This window comes from Agelaius tricolor, unplaced genomic scaffold (assembly GCF_023055355.1).
Source record: "Agelaius tricolor isolate 1412-34295 unplaced genomic scaffold, bAgeTri1.0.p SCAF_106, whole genome shotgun sequence".
NCBI lineage: Eukaryota > Metazoa > Chordata > Aves > Passeriformes > Icteridae > Agelaius > Agelaius tricolor.
The window spans coordinates 6,038-16,660 of record NW_027269366.1 but is presented as its reverse complement, the minus strand read 5'-3'; the positions used below and the strand labels follow the sequence as shown (position 1 = coordinate 16,660).

Here is a 10,623-nt window from a genome sequence, read left to right as displayed (position 1 = left end):
GAAAGAAAGAGAAAGAGAGAAAGAGAGAAAGAAAGAAAGAAAGAGAGACAGAAAGAGAGACAGAGAGAAAGAAAGAAAGAAAGAGAAAGAGAGAAAGAAAGAGAGACAGAGAGAGAGACAGAAAGAAGAGACAGAGAGAAAGAAAGAAAGAGAGAGAAAGAAAGAAAGAGACACAGAGAGAAAGAAAGAGAGACAGAGAGAAAGAGAGACAGAGAGAAAGACAGAGAGAAAGAAAGAGAGACAGAGAGAGAGACAGAGAGACAGAGAGAAAGAAAGAGAGAGAGAGAAAGAAAGAAAGAGAGACAGAGAGAGAGAGAAAGAAAGAAAGAGAGACAGAGAGACAAAGAGAGAGAGAGAGAGACAGAGAGAAAGAATGAAAGAGAGAGAGAAAGAAAGAAAGAGAGACAGAAAGAGAGACAGAGAGAAAGAAAGAGAGAGAGACAGAAAGAGAGAGACAGAAAGAAAGAAAGAGAGAAAGGAAGAGAGCGAGAGAAAGAAAGAAAGAGAGAGAGAAAGAAATAGAGAAAGACAGACAGAAAGAAAGAGAGAAAGAAAGAAAAGGAAAAAGGAAAGGAAGAAAAAAAAAAGGAGGAAGAGAAAGGAAGAAAAAAAATGAAAAAGGAAAAGGGTGAGAGTGAAAAAGAAAGAGCGAAAGTGGAAAAGGGGGTGAAAAACAGAGTGAAAAAAAGAAAAAAGAGTTGGAGTGGAAAAGAAAGGACATTCGGGAGGGGCGGTGCTGCCTAAGGTGCTTCCGCGCCCAGGAGCGAAGGAGCCGTTTGATCCCCTGGCGGGAGCGCAGCTCCCGGTGGCGGAGAACGGAGCGGTGGCTGTCAGTCCGAGACTCCAACTCCCGGCAGGCCCTGCGGCCGTAAAGCGCGGCGTCTGACGCAACGGCCGACGCGCCATATGAATGGCTGGCGGGCCGAGGCGGCCGCTCGCCGGGGGAGCGGGCTGGGCGCGGGGAGCTCCCGGCGCCTGTCCCGCGCGGGACGGAGCCGCGGCAGCGACGCTGGAGGGGCGAAGCCTCCGTCCGGCCGCCCGCACGGAGCCGAGCGGCGCGGAAGGGGCGTCCGCCCGGTGCCTCGGCCTCGCTCAGCGGTCCCGGTGGCGGGGGCTCAGCTCGGGCGGGGCGCGCTGCCGCCCGCCGATGGCGGAGCGCCAGGCGGTGCTTTGCTGCCGCGGGCCGGGAGCTGCAGGAGCCGCCCCGGGCGAGCGGCGCCGGGCGCTGCCGCGGTCACTGTGCGGCGGCTGCCCTCGGGCTGGCGGAGGCGCGGGAGCCGCCGAGCTGCAGCCGTCTCCCTCGGGCCGCTGCCGCTGCTGCGGGCGGGGGCGGACGAGCGGCTGCGGAGGCGGCTCCGCGGCGGGCTCAGCCTTGCGAGCAGAGAGCGCTCGACATCGCTGGCATGACACGGCTGCTGAGTGCCTCAGTGCTCGTGGCTCTTCCTTCCACGCAAACGGATGGAGCGGCATCGCTGAGCAGTAAAACACAGCGATGGCCCGGAGAATGGCGAGCGCAAGGAGCGCCGGGCTGGATCCTTCTGATGGCACAGGTGCGATCGGCAAACTCAGCCCCTTGTGGCCCTGCCCTCCCGACCCCCAGGGGAAATGCTCTCCAGCCTCGAGCTGCTGAGAGACAAAACGTGTGATTTGACACTAGGGTCCGGAAAAGGTTTCCGTTTAGATTAGCAAATGCCTCCATTGTTCTCGGTTACGTCCTAGGATCGGTTTTAGGCAGTGACTTTCTACCGCTTGTCGGATTTTCTTGTGCAATGGTAAGAAAATAGGCAGGTCTGATACTGGTTTCGCTTTTTTTCTACTTCATGTTCCATGAGCTGCTTTTATCCAAGCAATTGTTTTAAAGTTCTACTGTAGGCGTTTCTGGTTCACTTTTTTTTTTTTTTTCCTCTAAATCGGCAGTAAATATAGCTGAGTAAAATTACCTTGGTTTTCTTCCTTCTTAAGTGTTTTTATTGATAATCCTATTTGAATATGCAGAACACGTGGGTATGTCCTGTAATATATCCTAGCTTTTCTTGTTTACAGGGTACTCAGAAAATATTTTTCCCTTCGAGTCCCACTGAAACATTCTGCGTGCAATCTCCGTTAAGGTCTGTGTTTACAAATAAGCCACCATCAGCTGAGATATTTGCCTGTGTACCTTTTCCTGTCATTCAGAGCTTGCGTTCTGTGGTTTTTATGATAAACCTATCAAACTTGCGAAACTGTTTTGCAAGTCTTAACCGTTGAAGGCAGCAAGAAGTGGTTTTAAAGGCTGTTCTTGAGCAGACAAAGGGGAAAAGTGTGAATTTGCTGCTGAACTTGTCCTTTTTCATTTGACTTGCCTTGAATTATTTAGGAAGAGAGAGAACTAGAAAAAAGAGAGAAATAGAATTGGTTCTTGAGCCCTCCTAAAATGCTCCCCGTGATTCCGTGTGGAGCCAAAGTGAAGGGTGATGGAACAGAGCCCCTGTGCTTTAGAAGGAAATCAATTTCAACCTGATCTCCACCCTGAGTCTCCCTAATTTCTGTTTTTAAAATGCAAACTCAGTTTAGGAAGTGTTGGGAGTTAGTATTTTGGGGAAGAAATGGCAGTTGCACAAACCGTTCCATTTCCCAGAGGCTCTGGGAAGGATTCATTTTGTAAGCGCTGTAACTGCCATCGGTTGGTGCTTCGGGGTTGGAATGTGCACTTGCCCTCCGATAAAGCACTCGTTCACTTGCATTTCAGTGCCAGGAGTCTGGAGAAACTGGAGAAGAGCCCAAGAGACATTTTTCATCCTGAGATACAAAAGGTAGGAAGTGACTTTTTTTGGTTTGGTTCTTTTTCTTTATGATTTCCTGGAAATAGAAGTAATTAAGTATAGATCCTACCGGTTTGTTTCTTCCAGTAGCTAATAAGAATAATAATAATAATAACCTAATACTACTTAAACTGTCTCTTTATCCATTGAACTGGCCATTTCAAATCCAAACTTCTAAACACCAATAAAACCATCATCCTTGTAGAATCTTTAATAGGAGGGGGCTAAAGATGCTGTTTTTGTTGACAGGATTTATTGGTTCTTGAAGGGCACGAGGTGAGTACAAGCCTAACTACTTCTTGCTCACAGACCCGTCCGGTGAATACGGCTTTGTATTTGGATGGGCTTTTGATGACTTCTAAATCAATTGCTCGTTACAGTAAAAAGAAGTCATGTTTTTTGGAACCTGACAGCAAAAATAACCTGAAGCACCAACTTAATCATAATTGATCACCCGTCTAAGTTAATGATTTTATGCTATACTATCAAAGTTTAAAGGTAAATTATTGTGTAGTAGGAGATGGTATAAAATGTATGTTCTAACGTGTAGGATGTAGGCAAAGATTAGAGGAACCAAATTTTTATGTCTTCTGTTTGACTGTTCACCAAATAATATTTGGTTTTATTTTCCAGGGATCGGTGAATTTTAAATTTGGAGTCCTCTATGCTAAGGATGGTCAGCTTACAGGTGATGAAATGTTCAGTCATGGTGAGGTTTTCACCTTCTCCTTAATTGTTTTGCTCATCTGAAAAGAAAAAAAAAAAAAAAAAAAAAGGTATGTTTATTATTTGTTACCCCGTTCTGTCCGTTTCCTCAGTATTTGCTGGAGCTCTGCTTACCCAAGCTTTGGGTAAAACAAGCTTTGGGTTCCTTCTGTCCCACTGGGTGTTGCCCAGTTTGGTTGCATCTGGTGAAATTCACCCTGAGCCCTTACAGAACCAGCTCAAACCACGTGAGAGCCATTCGCAGCTCTCTCAGGACACCCGGAGGAGGATGGGTGACGTTTCTGAGCATCTGGCAAGTGTACTTCTATCAAAACTCGGCCTGTGCAATTTCTGGGGAAAACCCTTCTGTATCCTGAAGGGTTCCTCCAAGTCTGTTGAGGATCCAGTTAGCAGTTGCTCACCTGGATGGTTCCAGCTCCTCAAGCTAACACTTGTACTCTTGCCCTGTAGTTTAGATCTATTGTAGTTTTGTTATTTTGCAAGATTTTACGTCTTTGGACAGTAACGTGCATTTCACTCTTTGGAACCTCTCGGATCGTGCTTTGGTGCAGCACCACCTAATGGGACACTTGGCTGCTGTGCTGAAGGGCTTGGTTACTGGAATTGTAAATCCCGGAGAGTTTGTAAGTCTTCTGTCCCCAGGGAGGTGTCACGCTTTGTTCACCGTTGCTCTGTTTGTCGGGTGCTGCTTCTCGTCGGAGGTATTAACTTCAAACTGCCCTGTTCTTTTTTGAACTTTTTTTCCTGGTTCTCTCCGTAGGGCAGGGAAGGACTCTCGTATCCCGGTCGTCAGACTCAGCGCTGCCCGAGAAGATACAGAGACTGTAAAAATCATAAGAAGCAACTAGGACTGCAGAGGAAACAAACTGGAGAGAACAAAAGGTGACATTGTTCTCCTTAGCCTGGATTAGAAACATCCACTGCGCTTTGATGCCGGTGGCTGCCAGGGGCTCGTTAGGTCTCTTGAGGCAGGTGTAGGTGTTCACTTGTAGGTTCTATTTTTTGGCAAAGGACCACGAGAGAAGTTTATTTATAGATCCAAATAAACATTCATCTTATCTGAACATAACCTGTCATCCCCTTTCTGACATTAAGGACTCCTGTATAAATACTTGGGGGGGTTTTCTTTGTCATTTCTGAATGGTTCCATTTTGCCGGCTACTTGAACAAATCTGAGGGGGTTTAATTGCATACTGCTTCCTTGAAATTCTGTTGGTCTCTGCTTGGAACCCTTCTTGTACTGCTTAATGAAAGACTTCTGATGGTGTTTTCTTGCCTGTTTGTGGTTAAGGTCGTGCTCTGATGCATTTACGGAAGCCATGGCAGGAGAGAGTCAGCTGCTGGAGAAGAGGAGACAGTACTATCCCTGTGCAGCACGGAACTGTGCTACGGCTGTGTCATCAGCTGTGTCTGCACTGAAAGTAGCCACCTTCACTTGTAGGTAGCTCCTTGGTGCTTTAGGACACGCTGAGGGATTTATTCCTTTTGGGATCCACGATGAGAATTCCCAAGAGAGGTAGTAGTAATAAGGTCTGAGATTGGAAAAAAGCCTGTGTCCTTGGAATGTTGTTGTTGTCGTCCAAAGTTAATTTTTCCTTCTTTCTTAGCCAGTAGTCAGCTTTTTGCTTTATTTTTTGTGGTATCAGTATTTGATTGTTTAAAAAATTGCTTCAAAAGAACTGCAGTGGCTGGCCACCAGGACCTTGTTCAGATTTGCCTATTTGCTTGTAGCTAAAACCTTTCCATATTGTTTATCATTCTATTGAAGAAACTGCTGCCCAGTCAACTAAGAACTGAACATCTATCTGTCTAGGACATGGGGAGAGGATTTAGGTCATGTCTTTGTTTCCAGAAAAAAGTTCCAGTGTAGTTTCTAACTAGAGGAAAAGGGGGGGTGAAGACTCGGGGCTCTGATGCCCCTGGGGGCACCCCGAGGTGCCCAGGAGAGGGAGCCCCACTGCGGTGCAGGAGCAGGTATGTTATCACGTACTAGAGAGCAAATTATAAAGAGAAATATGAAAATTATAAGTATAAAAATATTTTTTAGATCGTTAAAGAAAGCGGTTTTTTTTACTTGTCAATAGGCAGGGTTTTGATGATAAAAATGATAAATACAAAGAATATGAAGGTAGAAATCTAAGTCTAGAAAGATATCATAAATACATACAGAGAAAGTTTAAAACTAGAAGAAAAAATCAGTTGCAGCAGTAGATACGATACATAATATAGATAATACTTTAAATACATGTCTAGAATTTTATAGATATTATAGATCATTATTAATAGATTGCATCAAAAGAAACGATAAATATAAATGTGAGTATAATTACACAAAGTATAAAAATATTTCGATACCGTTTAAAAGAAGGTGTTTTCGTGTATTTATTTGGTTAGAGATGGGGTTTTTGTTTGGATTAATAGACGTATTCTAGAAATATAAATCTAACTGTAGAGAGATCCAATCGATAGAGGAGGATATTTCTAAAACCACAACCGAACGCCGCCGCCTTCGGGGGAATCGCACGAGCTCGGCCGAAGCAAGGCGAGAGCGGCCGACCCTGACGGCCTCGAGCGAACCGAGGCGAGGCTTCCGAGGCTGCCTGAAGCGAAGCGAGCCGAGCTCAGGCGAAGCGAGCCTGCTGCTCTCGTGCGCGCTGCTTAGCGCCAGTGCGCTCCCAGCCTACTGAGCTCCTGCCCGAGCCCGCGCTCCCGGTCGTGTCCGCGCCGTGGCCGGGCCGCCCGCGGGACGCGGCAGCGGGAGAGCCCCGAGCCGGGCGAGCTGAACGGGAGGCGGCGGCGCTTGCCCGCCCGCCGTCGGGGAGCCGAGGCGAGGCGAGCGGAGCCGAGGCGCGCCGAAGGCACAGAGCGGCTGGGAGTTGGGCCGAAGCGAGGCGAGCTCGGCCGAAGAGGCGAATGCAGGCGCCAAGAGCCGACTGGAGCCGAGCGTCTCCGGAGCGAGCCGAGCTCCGCCGAGCGCCGCAGCATCCCGGGCAGGGCGAGGCGCCGGGCCGGGCTCGGGGTGCAGCCGGGGCTCTGGGAGGCTTCCCCGCCTGTCCCTCTCTCTAGCTCTCCTTCCTTCTCCCCGTATTCGCCTTCTCTCGCTCCCTTTCCCCCATTCCCTCTCCCCCCGCAAAGCCGGCTCCTTCCTGTCCTGTCCCTAGCCCGCTACTCCCTTCTGTTCCCCCTGTCTCCTTCCTGTGCCCAGCCTCCGTGTACCCTCGTCCCGGGCTTTCCCTTCCCGTGCCGCTTTCCTGCACAGCCCGAGCTCCCTCGCCGCCCTTTGTCGTGCCCTGCTCTCGCTCCTCTCTTCCCGTGCCCCCTTTCCTTCTTTGCCCCGCAGCCGCGGGGCTCGGGCTGCCGGAGAATAAAGCCCCGAGGGCCGGAGCCCGGCGCCCCTGGGCCCTTGCGGGAGTCCCCGCGCGGGGCCGGAGGCTCTCGGCGGATCCCCCCGTGCCGCTCAAGCAGCGCGGCCGACAGCGCCGGAGCTGCGGCTTTGCCGGCATCGCGCTGAGAGCGGCCCCCGCTCCGTGCCGGGCCGTCCCCGCCGTCTGTGCCGCTCCCTCTCTCGCTGCCCCTGGCCCGTGACAGCGAGGCTGGGCAGGAACCTCAAGCCTTCTGGGGGCTGCCCCCCCTTTCTTGTTGCAGCAGAATCCCTTGCTGGGGCTATGCACGTGTGGGAAGGGCTTGGGGGAAGCGCTGCGCTGCTGTCCGGGGCAGTCGGATTCGTTCGGAGCCTTCTTTGGGGGTCAGGGAAAGGCGGGGTGAAGACTCGGGGCTCTGATGCCGTTGGGGGCAGCCCAAGGTGCCCAGGAGAGGGAGCCCCACGGCGGTGCAGGAGCAGGTGGGGGGCGGGCGAGGGGCGGGGGTCACGCTGGGTGCCGTCCCCCAGAGGGACCCAAAGCTGCCACCAAATGCACAGGGAGGGGTGAGTGGGTGTAGGATGCTAAAACCTGGCAAGGCATTCGGTTTTCTAGGTATTGCTAAAGAATAGGAATTGGTCTCTAAACTCAGCTGGGGAGAAACCCTCTCTATGCACTCATTTGCTTACAGGAATGTAGAAGGTTCCGACTGGAGATGGGTAGTAGTTCTGAAGATATTGCCGTGAGGTTTTGATCTAGGAACGGACCGAGCTGTGCCCTGGAACCCTCAGAACAGCTGCAGGGGCTGAAGGCGATAGAAAGGGCTCTCTGGCACCTTTTGCCTCCGTTCTCTGCCAGCGCCCAAAGCGTGTCGCAGTCCCGGAAGAGGCGCTTGTCATCCCGAGAGCCAAAAGGAAGACGTGTCAAATCCCAGCTCTGCCTTGTGTTTCGTGTGGGTTTTTTACTTCGTATTGATGTCATTCCAGAGAGCAAGGAAAGAAGAAATGGGACCGGCTCCCACTATTACTGTGTGAAGGCTTTCTTGAAAGGCTGCTGTATTTCTATTGTCTTTTTCCACTCCAAGCTTGACTTTTGCCCTCGTTTTTCGAGCTCTGCTGCATTGGGTGTCCCAAGGAGGGCGGGGTTCCTCAGCAGGGCTCTTAGGAGGCGGCGCTGATTCTGCTTTTTCTGAAGGCGTCTCAAAGCGTGCTACCAGAATGACAGTTTTGTGCACTGGAAAGCTTTCCCTCAGTGCCATCAGCGCACGTCCGTGTCTGAATTGTGGAAGCAGACGGACTAAGAACAGCCAGCACCCGGAGCAGATTTCTGTTGGCTCTGTGTCTGTGAGAAGCGGGCTGTGTGCTGGACGGGGAGAGGCGCTGTTGGAGAGTGGCATCAGCGCCAGGTGTGAGCTGTGAGGATGATGGGGGGCTCGGAGCAGCCCCAGGTGTGAGCTGTGAGGATGATGAGGGGCCGGCTCCTGCCGGGCGGGGGGGGGGGGGGGGTGCGAGGCTGTTTTAGGGGGAGGCTTCGCTTCAGCTGCCTTTTGCATGGAGCTGCTGAGTAGAGGGGTTCATGGGGGGCTCCCGGGGCTGTCTCATGGAAGGACTGCGAGAGCTTCTCGCAGCGTCTGGGCGAACACCTGGATACGCGCTTGGATCCGCGGAGCATCGCTTCAAGGAGGTGCCGAGGGACGAATCTTTGTGCCGGGAAGCAGCAGCCGAACGGGTGAGCGCGTGTGGATTTGGAGCGGGGACTTTGGTCCTTTCCCTTTTCAATTGGATCTTGGCAGTCCCCCCTCCCCGGTTCCCCAGGAACAAAAAGGGAGCTTGTGAAGACAAAAGAAATGAAGGAGAGGCAAGCAGCTACTCTCCTAATATTGTCTGTGTTGGAACTGGGGGGGATCCGCTTTCGCTTGCGGTTCCAAGGATGTCGATTGAAGGAAAAGCTGCCTTTTCCCGGCTGTTAGGGGTATCCCAGGGGTGCCAGGGAATCCCTGCGTTCCATTTGAACGGGAATGGGCAAAGTATTGTTGTCATCGGATGGCTTTGATTTGAAGGTAGCCAGCCCATTTTCGTCATCCTAAGGTTTAAATGGAGGGGACAGCGCTGGTGTCCCTCCTTTGCAAGGGTTTGAATGGAGGTCAAAATCCCCCTTTGCACATGGCTTGAAGGATTTCATTGGAGGAAAGCCCCTTCTTTTCTGCTCTCCTAGGGGATGAACTTGAAGGGGAGAAGCCATTTCTTTGCCCTTGTTGAAGCGAGGTGAGCGCCGCCCGCGGCGTCAGTTTCGGGGTTGAGTTGCGGGAAGCCGCAGCTCTGGCGGCGTTTGCAGGGCTGCAGTCGGGCTGTGCCGCTGCATTTGCGGGCGCTTCTTGTGGCCGCGGCCCGGGCCGGAGCGTTGCCGCTCGGGAGCGCTGCCGGCCCGGGCCGGGCGGGTGCCGAGGCGCGGGGGGAATTTGGCGCGGCAGCGGCGGAGCCGCTTTGCCGGTGCGAGCCGCCGTGCGGAGCCGAGGGCAGCTGGCGCCGGGCCGGCCAAGGGCGGCAGAGGCGGCGCGGGCGCTGCTGCGCCGGCCCGGCCGGTGCCGGCCGCTCTGTCCGCTCCGGGCGCGGGGCTCGGGCGCCGCCGGGGCCCCCCGGGCAGGGGGAGCGGGCGGGGGCGGGGGGGTCTCCGGGGCGGCGCCGCCCCTGCGCGCCGGAGCAGCCGCCGGAGGAGCCGCTTTGCCGCCGGGAGCCGCGCTCCGTCCGGGGCCGGCAGCGCGGGGTTGGGCTGCCGCAAGTTCTTGGGTGTCGCGGTTCGGAGGTGGCTTTGTAGGGATCGATCGCACGGGTTTGTTCTGGTCGCAGCGGGTGTGCGCTAAGGGCTATGGCGTTCTTCCTGACCGGTACGGTTCTCGGTTCTTCGGGTGGTGACGATAAAGGTTTGGTTTGAATCGAGTTCTGTAGTCGGATATTTTTTTTTGCCGGGCTATTCTGCTTTTAAAGGCGTGCAATGGTTTCTACGGGTCGTTGCGTGAAGCAGCGGCTCGGATTTTAACTCTGTCGCCGTGGCTTTTATTAGCGTGGGCGTGTAGCGTTTGTTTCGGTGGGTTCGAGGTGGCGTCGTGTCGTTAATAGCAGCGGGGTTTTTAAAATCTCTCTAATTGCGTTTGTGTTTCTCGTCTTCCAGGGCTTTTATTTCTTTGGTTTGCTTGATTGTAGTGTACGTTTTATTGTGACGGATCCTTTGGGAGATCTTGTCAATGGTTACGTTTCTCTTTCGGCTTTGTGTTTATTTCTGGGTGGTATTTTTATTTTGATCGAATGAGGCTCTATGCGTTTATTCTTCAGTTGGGAATAATTTTTTTGAGGTAAATTAAAGTTGCTTTGGTTTGGGGGACTTTTGTTTTACAAATGTATTTTCTTTTGGTTTTTTTTTTTTTCTTTTTTTCTTTTTTTTCTTTTCGTTTCTTGTTGTCCTTTGACGTATTTGGTGGTTATTGATCAGTTTTATTTTTGGGAACGTGGGTATTTATATGGTGGGTCTTTTTAAGTAGGGTTTTTTTGGTTTTTTTTTTTTGGGCAGTTATTTTCTTATTTTTTAGTGGTTGAGATTTTTTGGTTTTTTTCTATTTCGTTCATTAGTTCGCTTTCTAAAGTTTCTAAAGTTCTTTTGACAGAGTATTGCTTATTCTTTGAGTTAGTGTAGATGTAGAACTTCGGTTAGTTTTTAAAATAACGTTCAGGGTCAGTGGCACT

At 51.6% G+C, this 10,623-nt stretch overlaps 1 long non-coding RNA gene across 1 annotated transcript; it reads left to right on the top strand.

Moving 5' to 3' along the window:
* Positions 1–426: 426 nt before the first annotated feature.
* On the top strand, positions 427–4,596 carry LOC139586166 (uncharacterized). The gene is made up of 3 exons (XR_011677482.1): positions 427–1,550; positions 2,729–2,792; positions 3,435–4,596. It is a non-coding gene; the product is annotated as an uncharacterized lncRNA (long non-coding RNA).
* The last annotated feature ends 6,027 nt before the right edge of the window (positions 4,597–10,623 follow it).